This window comes from Rattus norvegicus, chromosome 5 (assembly GCF_036323735.1).
Source record: "Rattus norvegicus strain BN/NHsdMcwi chromosome 5, GRCr8, whole genome shotgun sequence".
Taxonomy (NCBI): Eukaryota; Metazoa; Chordata; class Mammalia; order Rodentia; family Muridae; genus Rattus; species Rattus norvegicus.
In genome coordinates this window covers 152,502,862-152,516,353 of record NC_086023.1, presented here as the reverse complement: position 1 = coordinate 152,516,353, position 13,492 = coordinate 152,502,862, and the positions used below count along the sequence as shown (strand labels likewise).

At 50.1% G+C, this 13,492-nt stretch overlaps 1 long non-coding RNA gene across 1 annotated transcript; it reads right to left on the bottom strand.

Annotated features, from left to right (window-relative positions):
* Positions 1–7,258: 7,258 nt before the first annotated feature.
* LOC134479038 (uncharacterized) lies at positions 7,259–10,004 on the bottom strand. The gene is made up of 2 exons (XR_010051994.1): positions 7,873–10,004; positions 7,259–7,635 (listed from the first exon to the last, which is right to left on the bottom strand). It is a non-coding gene; the product is annotated as an uncharacterized LOC134479038 (long non-coding RNA).
* Between the last annotated feature and the right edge of the window lie 3,488 nt (positions 10,005–13,492).

Below are 13,492 nucleotides of genomic sequence, written 5' to 3'. Positions count from 1 at the left end.
AATTCTCTTGTTAAGGAAACATCCAGTTTCCAAGGGGTAGAGTGCTGACTATTTTGCAGTCCGACCTCTGGTTCAGCCCGGTCACCCGCTCAGAAACTGCACAGCTACCCAGCAGTGAGGATCCAAGTCACCATGACTTCATCCTTCTAGATGCTTCCATTGTTGCTCCATTTTCTTCTTATTGTAGTCCTTTCAGCATAGCTGAAAGTCATGATGAAATCGTTCTCAGAAGGAAAAATCAGCCAGTTTTCGAGGGATTGAAAAAATTAGATTAATAAAATCCAATAATATATCTGAGACTTATGAAAGTGTCCAATGGGCTCATGTGCAAGATAAAATTCCACTTTTATGTTTGTTCTGTGCCGTAGTGGCCAGGGTGGTTGACACCATTATGTACCCTGGCTGCCCGTAATGGGTAGGACAACCTCTTGCCTCAGCCTCTTGGGGGATGCGATTCTGGGTACATGTCACCACACCAGCTGAGAGAAATCATTGGCTATTTAGAATTGAGAAGTAAGCTAAACATAGTAATACACACCTTAATCCCAGCACTCAGGAGGCAGAGGCAGGCAGATCTCTATGAGTTCAAGGCCAGCCTGGTCTACATAGTGAGTTACAGGACAGCCAGGGCTATGTAGAAGACTATGTCTCAAAAAAGGGGGGGGGGGGAGGAAGAAAAGATGGATGGATGAATGGACAGATGGATAGATGGATAGATGGATGGATAGAAAGATACAAATTTGCTTTGTTCTTTAGAAGACCTCAAATATGAACAACAATGCCAACCAACCAGAGCTTCCAGGGACTAAGCCACTACCCAAAGACTATATACATGGACTGACCCTGGGCTCCAACCTCATAGGTAGCCATGAGTAGCCTAGTAAGATCACCAGTGGAAGGGGAAGCCCTTGGTCCTGCCAAGACTGAACCCCCAGTGAATGTGATTGTTGGGGGGAGGGCGGTAATGGGGGGAGGGTGGGGAGAAGGGGTTAGGGGGATGTTGGCCCGGAAACTGGGAAAGGGAATAACAATCGAAATGTAAATAAGAAATACCCACGTTAATAAAGATGAAAGAAGGAGGAGGAGGAGGAGGAGAAGGAGAAGAAGGAGGAGAAGGAGAAGGAGAAGAGGAGGAGGAGGGGAGGAGGAAGAGGAGGAGGAGGAGGAGGAGGAGGAGGAGGAGGACCTCAAATGAAACGTAAGAGCTGTGGCTCTGAAATCCCAGCCCTGCAAGCAGAGCCCCTCAAACAAGAGACTGAGCTAGGAGCTGGCACAGAGGATGCCCAGTGTATCTGAGGCTCAGTCCCAGCCCTGCCCACGCCCACATGGCAGCCTGGGTCTCAAACTCTGATTCTCAAAGTAAATGGGTTACGGCGAGGGAGTCAGGTAGAAGACGCCGTGTTCATCAGAGAACGGTAAAGTCAAATAAGAAATCCCACCCTCCCCACCCCTCCTCCACCCTCTCCCACCCCTCCCCACCCCTCCTCTACCCTCCCCACCCTAACCCCAGCCCTACCCCAGATGAGGTTTTTCAGCTTTTGAATGACCAGTAATTCTTAGAGGGCCAAAATGAAAACCCAGAATCACCGTGGCAGCATCTCATGACTCTACCCTACCGAATCAGGCCTTCCTGAGGTCACATCTCAAACACAGTGACTCTGCCACAGTTAGGATTTGCTGGTGATGAATCTGCATTAGTGGCCTAAGGTGTTCTTCATGGGGGTCCACCAGGCCATAGTATGTGGCCCTGTAAGCTGCTTTAGATGGCCTCATGCTCCAGTCTGGATCCTTGTCCCCATGTCCTGAGTCTGGTCCTCAGCAGACTCTGAATAGATATTTGCTGAACTGATTATTTCTTTGTGGGTGTGTATGAGCATGTGTGTGCGCATATTCATGTATGTGCAGGCACACACGTATGTTTGTGTCATATGCATAGCCTCGTGCAGTGTGTGGATGCCACAGGACAACCTTGGCTGTCCCTCAGTCACTGTCCACCTTGGCTTTTGAGACAGCATCTCCTCCTGGCCTAAAGTTCTCACCGAGACAGTTCAGCCATCTAATCAGGAAGCCCCAGAGGTTCACCCGTCTCTGCCTCCCCAGCAACCCCGGCACTGGGGTTACAAGCACACCTCCACTCCTGAATTTCTGAGGATCGAACTCAAGACCTCAGGCTATCAAGACAAACACTTTATCAATCAAGTGAACCAGTTCCCCAGCTCCTGAACATTTCATTTCTATCCTTCAGTAGAGACAGCAGAATGGGGAACAGTTTAAAAATGCCATCAAACCAACAGATGAAAACGCTACACATCTCAAAGAGACAGAAAAAATAAGTCTGTGGTCCCTCTGAGCAGAGCCATTTCCTAGTCCCTTCCACAACATGAACCTTTATCTGAGTCTAGCAGGATGCCAAGATTCAGGATGGTAGAAAATTGTCCCGGGCCCCTGCAGACAGTGATTTGCATGCAGCACACACACACACACACACACACACACACAGAGAGAGAGAGAGAGAGAGAGAGAGAGAGAGAGAGAGAGAGAGAGCAGGAGGACCCACTGGAGCTCAGCTAGTTCAGCCTCAAAGCTACACTGCCTGTTCTCCCTTAGTAGACTTCAAGAGCATAAGCCATTGTGTCCTTGGGGTACTGGTTCCTCAGTCCATGGACCAGACCTCGAGTGCTTAGGATGTCCTGGAAAGTAAAGAGAGCACACAGGGCAGCTCCAGAGAGTCGTCCCTGACAGCTGGACCCACACTGTAGCTCTCCCCTCAGACTCCTTTTTCTCCTCATTCTCAGCCTTTTGCTCTTTGGGAAGGACTCCGATTCCTCTTCCAAACTTGAAGGTTGCACAGCAACTGGATGGAGGATGCAGCGTGGGGTTCAGATACCCCCTTCCCTAACAGGTGTCCCCTTCAAACACCCTTAGGATGGAGCACAGCTTAACCCAGATTTTTCTCAATGACCTCAAGGTCAAGAGCCACAGAGGGAGGAGGATGGGGTGGGGCTGCTCTCTCAGCATACAAGGAGTTCGGGGGGGTCTGGATCCTGGCTCAGTCAGTAAAGTGCTGGCTCTCAAAGCACAGGGACCTGAGTTCGGATGCCCAGAACCTACAAAAAGATGCAGAAGTATGGGCACGCATTAGTGATTCCAGCAGTGTAGCGACAGAGACAGGAAGTGTGCATCACTGAAGGTCACTGACAAGTCAGCCTAGAATCAGTGATTTCCACAGTGAAACACACACACACACACACACACACACACGTCACATCACTCATACATATGCCACACCACACACACATATCACATATAAACACACACCACACACCACACACATACACACAGGTACACAAGCACACTCAGACACATAAGTGCACACCAAAGCTGGGCTCCAAGGACATATTTCCTGGGCCCTGCTCACATGTGGCTTGGAATGTCCTTTGTGTCTGGATCCGACACATCCCAAGTTCACACTGAACCCATCAGGAAGGGATTTGCCATCCCTGCTCAAGGATCTACTTTCTCAATTGAGGCAGACAGACAAAAAATAAAATAAAATAAAATAAAAAAACCTGCACAAGGCCACAGACTTAATACTCTTTCCATGTTTCTGGGCTTCCAGCCTAAGCTGGAGGCTTCTGAAGAAGTCACACAGTCTTCCAAGATTGTGGAGATCCAAGACCATCTGCTCCCTGGGCAGCCAGGCAACGGGACTGCTGGCCGCGTGCCGCTCCGGGTCTCCTGACTTGCCTCCCCACCAAGCTGCTTGCCTTGCAGAATGTCCTGTTTAATGTTTTATTTCTCCCACTGTTCCATTATTGATTCGGCCCTTCGCTGCCTGCCCGGTCTGATCAAGTAAGCTGGGAGCGTTTGTGTAATGTCAACTTCATCAAAAATGCAGGAGCTGGTGTTTATTCGTCTGCACCCTACCTAGACGGTTTAAGTCGATGGTCGGCGGTTTCAGCGAGCCAGGGAGGGCAATGGCAGTCATGGGCTGGATGCTCTAAGTTTCCAAAGATGGGAGGGTGGGGGGCAGCATCCCCCAGACCCTCTGGGTGGGCATGGATTGTCTTGGTGGTGGTGGTGGTGGTCTGTGTGGCTGGTTTTCTGTTCTTTTTCTGAGGTAGGTCTCACTCTGGGACCTTCTGTCCTCAGCTCCCCACAGCTGGGGTTGCAGACACCTGTCTCACATCTGGCTGTGTGCGTGTGCTTCCATTTCCAAGGGGTTTGGTTTGGGTTTTTTGTTTTTTTGTTTTGTTTTGTTTTTAAGGCCTGTATATTTATCTATTAAAAAAAAAAAAAAAGAGTCAGGAAGGAGCAGCATACACGATGTCATTCCGGATGACGGTTTTACATTTCCTATTTTCTGCTCACCTGAATTAGCGACATTCCCTGTTTCTGGTGCGACGCAGGAGAACTGGCATGTCCTTGTGTCCCACGCTCCAAGAAATTAGACAGAGAACCTCAAAATATTTCTCACTGGACCTCTTCCCTCATTCCAGCTGAGAAATTCAGCACCTCTTAATCCCTGAGTCACCAGAAAACCATGACACTGAAGCACTGTCTGTCTTGTGGTAAGGACCAAGAAATTTAATGCAATGTCCCCAGATGGCCACCAGTGTCCATGCTCCCTCCTGCTGGGAGTGTGTGTACCAGCACCCAGCCCTCTAGGGACACCAAGCTATGCCAGCCTGGGTGCCCTCATACCCATAGAGGCCACAGTAGTGTGCACTGTGGCTGTGAAGGACTAGGAGGCAGGGTACTAAAGGTAACCATGGCAACAAACTCCCCTCCACCTAAGGAGTTTCCCATCTGATTGGGGGCTTTCTGACAGCCAGGGCACCCCAAGGTAAGGAGATACACGGACACAAGCAACCAAAAATAAAAAACCAAAAAACAAAAAACAGTTGGGCAAAAGCCCCCAGAATCCCAGCTTTTGACAGCCAGAACCCCAAAGGTCACCAGGTCATGGATGAGAAAAGCAGCAGGCAGTGGCCTATGAAGAACACCGTACTAACCAGAACTGGCAGACTTTTGGACAGCGCTTCCCTGACGGGTTCCACTTATAACCTTACATAGCAGAAGTCAGCTGATCGTGGCCCAGCTGATGTCCCACAGATTTGGATGGTCCAGGGGTGAGTAAGAGGTGAGGAGAGGCTGATGAGAGAGGAAGAGAAGACTGCAGAGACAGATCCATAGGAAGCTCCTGGAGCCCCAGGCTCCTGTGCCTAAGGAGGGCCCTGGAGCTCCAGCCAGCATCCCGGACAGCGCAAACCATGGGTGCAAATGAATGGGGTTGTTCATTCTTGCCTCTCAGACCCCACACTTTAGCTGCAGATGCCAAAGCTGCCCTCAGCTTTGAGACCTGCCAGAGACAGGATGCCTGCTGCCCCTCCTCCCTTCTCCAGCAGCTCCTCCTGTTCCTGCTGCCCCCGCTGCTCCCACTCCTCCCACTGATGACCCACTTTTTTATCTCAGTTGACACCCTGAATCCCTCTGAGAGCTCCCAAGGACTGTAACTGTTCTCAGAGTCATAACGGGCTTTGGGCTAGCATTCATGGCTACCAAGAGTTCAAACTTCTAAGTTGGCAGTTCCCACAAGGCTTAAAGTTATCTAGTTTACTGAAGGTTGTCAACCCTGAATCAGTAATAAACACTCCCTTCTGAACATCCCGTGTTGTCTAACCACCTCATTTTTGGAAGGAGGAAGGACAAGAACCCCCAGTAGAGATAGGAGGAAGATCGTCTCTGCCAACCTCTTCAACTCCGCCCATGTAGCACGAACTCTGAGCCTTTGACAGGGAGGCTGGCACCAAGCACTTTAAACACTGTCAACATCATTTCTCCAGTAGGGAATCTGAGGCTCAGAGACGTCACTAAAAGTCACACAGCCAGGGCACTTAGAGAGCAGCAAGCTGACCCCAGCTCCTACATCCTGACTACTGAGCTACACTGTCTCCCTCTCTCTAGCTGGGTTTTCAGGAGTGGGGCATCACTGTAGAAGGCCCACCTACAAGGATTTGTGACCTGAGGATGACAGCCTGCTCTGAACACCCAGAAGGTGTTATGTGGGACTTCTGGGGAGATGTGAACATCTTCTCACCCTGGAGAGAGAACGGCAGACCAGAGGATTCCCCTGAAGTCCAGCTTGGTGACTATGACTTCTTACTGAGGTGACTTATAGAAGTCAAGATGGGGTAGTTGCTTACAGAAACAGAGATGACTACAGCACCAAAATCTCTCCCCAGCATGGGTGACAGCTCACTAAAGCTACAAGCCTGCATTCAGGCAGACCATGTAACAGGAAGCAGGGCTCCTTCTGGAAGCTGGGCTGGTTGAACGGACTCCTCCATCAATACATGCTGACTGTCCCCATAGCCTCCTAGAAGGACCTTATGAGTCTAATTGGGTTCCAGAACTTCGGAAGACGTGTTAATAATTTTCTGGCTGTCATGAGCCTCTCCCCTTCTTCCTCCCTCCTGGATGGAATGTTTCCTTCCATTAGGAAGAAATCACAGGGCGGGAGGCAGCAGGACGCTGAATCCAGGGGCAAGGTGTGGCTGTGAGGTCACCTTGCTTTGAATGCTACACACTGCTCACAAGCCACCTTAGACTTGTCCTTCCACCTCCTTGGGGCTCTGCTTCCTCATCCTGGGGTGATGAGACGTATCACATTGTTCCTGGAGATGCATGAACAAACACATACTCATCTCAGATGGGAGCTGAAAACAGGACAAATCATGGATGCCACCAAAGTCTAACTTGGTAAGCCAGTGACCTTTCCTGGGGTGACCAACAGAAATGTGGATGATGGGTTACCATGGGAGCAGAAATGACTCAAAGACAGCTGGATCACTAAACCCACATCAGCAGAGTGACAGCTCATAAGATCTGGAAAGCCAGAGTACAGCATTCAAGATGGGAGGCAGCGGGACACGTTACATGGTGTCCTTGTTGAGTGTTCAGTTGGTTGCTTCTTCTTTCAGGCAGCTATTGGGCTACCTGGAGTATCTTGCAGCAGAATTTACTGCACACACACACACACACACACACACACACACACACACACACACACAAGTGCGCTGAGTAGGGAGGGACCTGGTGAATCCTGTCAGTTTCAGGAACTTCTTGGAAGTACTGAGTTGTCTCTTCCTGAACTTAAGGCACTTCTCTGCAAGATGAAATGTTTCACCTTCGCATAAGCATCCTGTGTCTTAAGGAGCTTCCCTCCAAGATGGAAAGTCTTAATCTTTGAGGAAACTGCTACATAACATTTTTTATTTATAACATTTTTTAAAGACAGCCAACCAAGTAACATGTAACACTGATGGTCACTTGAGCTAAAGGAACACTTGCTAGTGAGCCTGATGGGGTGTGCAGCACCTTACACATACTGCTGAATCTCTGCAACATTCTCATCCCAGCAGGAGAAACTGAAATTCACAGAGTTAAGGGATGTCCTACGGTGTACTGGATCCTTTTCTTGTCTTTGGGATAAAATAATGACAGAATCAACTCGATGGAGAAAGGGCTTGTCTGGGCTCACAGTTTCAGAGCCAATGGTTCCATCCATTGCAGCAGATGAGACAAGATGAAACAGATCTGGGAAGGCTTGTTCCTATTTCAACAGACACTGGCCTGGAACCAGAGCAGGTACAATCTTTAAATGCATGCACCTTGTGACCTGCAACCCCTAGCTAAGCCCTGCCCCCTAACAGCCTTCAGAGCCACAAGCTGGGACAAGAGTGCTCAAGCCATGAGTCTGTAGGGGATATTTCTGCTTCAAGCCACAAGGCTGCGGTGGGAGGAAGATCAGGAACCCTGTCACCTAGGGCGCCATACCTTGATCTCAACCAGTGGCCAAATGTGCTTTACCTGTGTCAAGGCTTGCAATGGAACCTGCAGATCACAGCAACATCCCAGGAAATGACACGATATAAAGAAGAGGGCTGCCTTACCCCAGCAGTCCTTTCCCATCTGCGCATGCGCACTGTCCCACTTGCACATGCGCAGTGTGATGTACATGGCCACACTCCTAGAAAATAAAGAAATAAGTGTAATTTTTTAAACCAGAGGGAAAGGAAAGGATAAAGGCTGAATGACGGATAAGGAAACAGCAAGAAGGGCAGGGCAAGGCACGCCATGCAGGGACACACCACTGGGAATGTGAAGCCCTGCTGCTGGGGGGCGATCTGACCTGAGTCTGGTTCGCCACTGAGAACTTAGATTTCCTGCTTAGAGAAAGAACTTTTCAACTTGGGAATCTAATTGTCTATTGACCAAGTGCACCTAGAGTAAAGACAGTGACAGACATCAACTGCTTAAGAGATCCAAAAAATATCTTCCCGCTGAACACCTCCCTCTTTTCAGCCACCTCAACTTGGAACCCCCAAAGTGAGGTTTGCCTAAAGCAGCATCCTTTGGTCAAGGAATTTCTTAGGAGGATGAGGCTACAGTGCTGGGTTCTCACACTGCCTCCGGCCTCTAAATCTGACATGCTTAAGTGCTAGGTGCTGTGGCTTTTGCACCTTGATTTTAAGAGGGTGGTCCTCTCACACGCGCGTTTCACGGATGGGGAAACGGAGCCGCGGAAAGGCAAGCTCAGGTCCTCATGATCACACCGCTGGCACAGAAGAGGGCCAAAGGCAGGCAGCTCGACTCCAGACCCACCCCACACATCCCACTCGCTGACCCAGGGAGCCCTCTGTCCTCTCAAGACCCCTCCCATGTGGTCCCAAACCCTGTTGACTCGAGAGGTGGCGGCCCAGTCCTGCTGGGAGCGGATCTCAGTTGTCAGGCTCAGGGAGACTGATGGTTCTTCTCTAGCCAAGCCTGGCTCTTAGCTCTCTGCACGCTGGACCCTCACAGATCTCCCGGGCCTGGCCACTCTTCAGAAAACAAATGCAGGATGAGTGTGGAAAGAAAATCTAATTAGGCCCCATTGGAGCCCTGTCTCTTCCTTTTATTACATTAAACCCTTTGAAGTGAGGCCGGACTCATTAGAATAATTCCAACATAGGAATTGTTTTCTGTGCTCCTAAGCTAAGAAAAATGACTTTCAAAATTGCATTTATTCGAGTCCCGTGTCCCAGTCTCTCCCAATGGGACAAAGGACGTTTCAATGGCCAGAGAACCGATCCTGCTTTAGAAAAGAGCCTGTGGGGCCCCCGCCCCCGGGCCAGGATCACTCAGACCAGGGATGAGAGCCCTGTACAGGTATATGGAAGGGGCTACTCAGGGTCCCTGCCAAACCCTCTGGCCCCAAATCAGAAAGCATGCCAGGAATATGTGGCCCCAAAATGTCTTCCTTGAACACAGAGCTCAGGGCTAGCCCACATTTCTGACCCACTTGGTCAACAGAGTACAACCGAGACCATACTGTTTTAAATTCCCCGGTTCTTCGGAGGCTCTTATCAGTCTCTAGTGACTGGCACTCTGTTTTGAAGCTTGGGTCTTATGCCCGAATTTCTAACGGGGACCTGGGCAAAACAGTAGGTCACAGAAGGAAAAAGTCCCTCCCAGGCTGGCTGACGGCTACATGCTCAGTTCTGGGATCCCACTGCCTCTTTGTCCCGGGGCCCCTGGCTGCTCATCTTGGGCCCTCCAGGGTCTCCAGCTTGACTTTTGTTCAGGAGAACAACCCCGTGACTTCACCAAAGGCACAAGCTGTAACCTTTGTGGTATATAGGGGTGCGGATGTGGGATGTCGGGCACCTCTCATCTGGATCTAGCTCAAGTATAACCCCTCTCCAGAAAGGCCTGCCCTAAGTACCCAGGCCTCCCATACCCCAGGTGCTTTTTTTGAAATATTATTATATACATATACATATACATATACACATACATACATACATACATACATACATACATACATACATACATACACTGCAGCTGTCTTCAGACACCAGAAGAGGCCACCAGATCTCATTACAGATGGTTGTGAGCCATTATGTTGTTGCTGGGAATTGAACTCAGGACCTCTGGAAGAGCAGTCAGTGCTCTAACCACTGAGCCATCTCTCCAGCCCACCCCACCCCACCCCGTCCACCCCATTTGCTCTTTTATAGGTCACTTCACAACCCTGGCCATGAGGAGCCAGTGTTAGCAGCTTCATGTGACTTTGTTCACTGGGCCCCGTGAGTGGTATCACAAAATGAATCTTCTCAAAGCCAACCAGATTCCCTGCCCAAGTCTGAGCCACCCATCCTTCCCTCAGTAAGGTGACCTGAGGCTTGGCGTGGGCACACAGCTCAGAGTCCCTGACCTGGGACCATCCACCAGCTTCTTGTTCCTGCCAAGTAATCAACAGACACCGGGGCGTCCACCCTCCCTACTGATTCTTCAGAACTCCCTGCAGGAGGAAGGACCTGGGACACAGCCAGACAAGTGTGACTGCTCCAAGAGCACACCTGGATAAGCCTCTGCACACGGACGAGTCTCAAGAAGAAGCCGCAGTCTCTCCATTTAGAAAAAGAAAAATGGGGGTTGGGGATTTAGCTCAGTGGTAGAGCGCTTGCCTAGGAAGCGGAAGGCCCTGGGTTCAGTCCCCAGCTCCGAAAAAAAGAACCAAAAAAAAAAAAAGAAAGAAAGAAAGAAAGAAAGAAAGAAAAAGAAAAATGGCTGCAGCAATGGCTTTCTAGTCCTTAGAGTTCAGGTCATGTTGGCTCACCTTCCTAACCACGAGCAAGGCCTCCACGCTCAGAGGCAATCAGCTGAGGGGAACAGCATCGCTATGGCCTCTCGCTCCTCACCTCCCCTTCCCCAAGATCTTAAGAACTAAGCTGAGTGCTTGGTTCCCAGAAAATGATTCTACCAACGACTGTTAGCCGAGACCTAAGATAGAGCCAAGAATTTGCAGGCCAAGAAGTCCTCTGCTGTGACATTCTAGTGATGTCAAAGGCGGGCAAAGGGACAGCCTGCAGCAGGACAGACTGCATCCCATGTCAGACAGCAGCTTCTTTCTTCTGGTCCTCTGTCTGCCTTCGGTGAGCCTCTGTCCACAGTGCCCCCACAGAACCCACCTGCCTTCCCAGGAGCCCACAGGCTCCCTCCCGTGGAGATCCTGCTGTGGACTTGTCTAAGCACAGCCTGTCTGTCTCCTGTGACCCCCCCCCCCCCCCCCGTCTAAGCACAGCCTGTCTGTCTCCTGTGACCCCTTGTCTAAGCACAGCCTGTTTCCTGTGACCCCTTGCTCTTCAGCAACTCCAGAAGGTAACATAGTAACTTTAGCATCACAGAAACCTATGGTCCAGAGTGTCTATGCCATCCTGTGACTTTGGGAGGATCAGATACTCTCCAGAGCTCAGTTTCCAGGAAGGTAAAATGGGCACAGGCATGGCCAAACATGTATGCATCCTGATTGGCGCATCAAGAGCATATCACAGTGTGTGTGGCCAAGGAGAAGGCTAAGGGGTGATGGGAGATGGGGGTCCTCTCTGTGTGAGTGTAAGGACCGCAGCTAGGAGAGAGTCTTAATACCAACTTCAAGGCCTTGCTTGCATGTGTACCCACGGTCACACACATGTATGCCCACCCACATGCCCAACACATACACATGAAAATGAAAAGGAGAGGAAGAAGGAAAAATTAAGTTATTAAATTATTCATTATGTCCCATTACAAGGTGGGGAAACTGAGGCTCCGAGGGAAAATGTTTCCCATGAGACACCTGAGGAGTCCCTGAGATGAATGCGTCTCTCTCAGATTTTTCCCATCTGGAACTTTCTGATCCTATAATGCTCAGAGTTCGACCTTCAACGTGACCTTGTCAACACAGATGCAGAGTGGACATGAGGAGAAAATAAAGACACCTCACATTGAGAGGATCCACTAAGAAACCAGGGGGGAAAGAGGGTTCCCCTGGTTCCCAATGCCATCAAGGACACAAAAGCACAAAGGAGCTGGGCAGGGCGGCACACACCTGGAATCTCAACATTCAGGAGGCTGCAACAGGAGGACCACAAGTTCAAGGCCAGCCTGAGAACAGAGTGAGATCTTGATTCGAAAATAAATGATTAATAATACATAAGCTAAAGAGATGGCTGGGTCCTTAAAACCCATAGAAACACTGGCGAAGTACAGGCCAGGAAGAAACTCCATCTCAACAGCCAAGGCACACAACATCTAGGGACAACATCAGAAGTGAACCTCTGGCTTCCACATGTATAGATACACGCATGCACTTCTGCTTACACATATACATACATTAAATAAGTAAATATCCTTTAGCAAAGCAAGAGGCAGGGACAAAAGGGAGGCTCTATGACACTCAGACCCACCATGCCAGGAGCCCCAGGCTGTCCCCAGTCCCCATAGAGGGCAGGCTGGCACCACAGAGGACTCAGCCCCACTGCCAGCAACCCTTGGCCTCAGAGGTGGCAGCAGCTCTCAAATTCCTGGTCTCTGAGTCCAGCTTGGGAGGGTTGCTCAGAAAGTCCCGGAGCCAAAGTAAACGTGGGAACCCCACAGTGGAGTCTTGCCACTAAAAGGAAATCCAGTATGTCACCCAATGTGTCCCAGCCCTTCCAGCAAAACCGCTGCAGCCCTGTCCCCGGCAGATGCTAATTAGATGAAGAGCTCTAAATGAAATAATAAGGAAATAATAGGCTAGGCTGGGCAGCCACGCCAGGGGTCATTAAAGCTGAATTGCTGTCTAGAGAAGACAGCGGGCAGGACCAGAGTCATGCCTAAAGAGCGTCCAGAAGAAGCCATGGGTTCAGCCATGTTTAAACCTGAACTGACAGTGAAACAGCTGGTATAGGTCGTCAGGGCAGTTGCCCAGAAAGGTTTCCAGTGTGCCTGCTGCTCCATAAGCAAGAGGGGGAATGGCCTCAGTCTGTCTCAGTGTGCCACCCCTCCTGAATCCCCTCAGGTCCCTCTGAGGCAGAGCTGAGGATAACTGTGATCAGGCTCTCCATTCTGTGGACACCAGGCCCCGTCCGGATACACCACCCTCCAGGGATGAACAGCGGAGAAGCAAGTGAGTGGGCAGAGGTTCGGTCCCCGCTGGGCATGCGCTTGGCTTACAGAAGGGGAAAATCAGTCCCTTGATGAGGAAGGGTTCAGGCAGAGAACTCAGGGTGAACAATCTGGGCTCGACCAGCATCTCCCGCCAAAACCGCCAGGGTTTCACCAAAGGGACAAACATGATAGAGAACACAAGAAAAAGAGCCCAGTGCCTCAGTTAAAACCACAGTGAGTCAGGCATGGGACCTGGCATCCCAGTCCTGGGGAAATAGGGGAAGGAAAATCAGAGATTTAGGATCATGAAGCCATTAAGAAGGCCCTGTCCCCAGCCCCGCCAGTGGCTACCACACAGGATCTTTGCCAACACAGACTTGTGCATTTTTTAATTAATTAATTATTTATTTATTTAATACATATAAGTACACTGTAGCTGTCTTCAAACACACCAGAAGAGGGCATCGGACCCCATTACAAAGAGTTGTGAACCACCATGTGGTTGCTGGGAATTGAACTCAGGACCTCTGGAAGA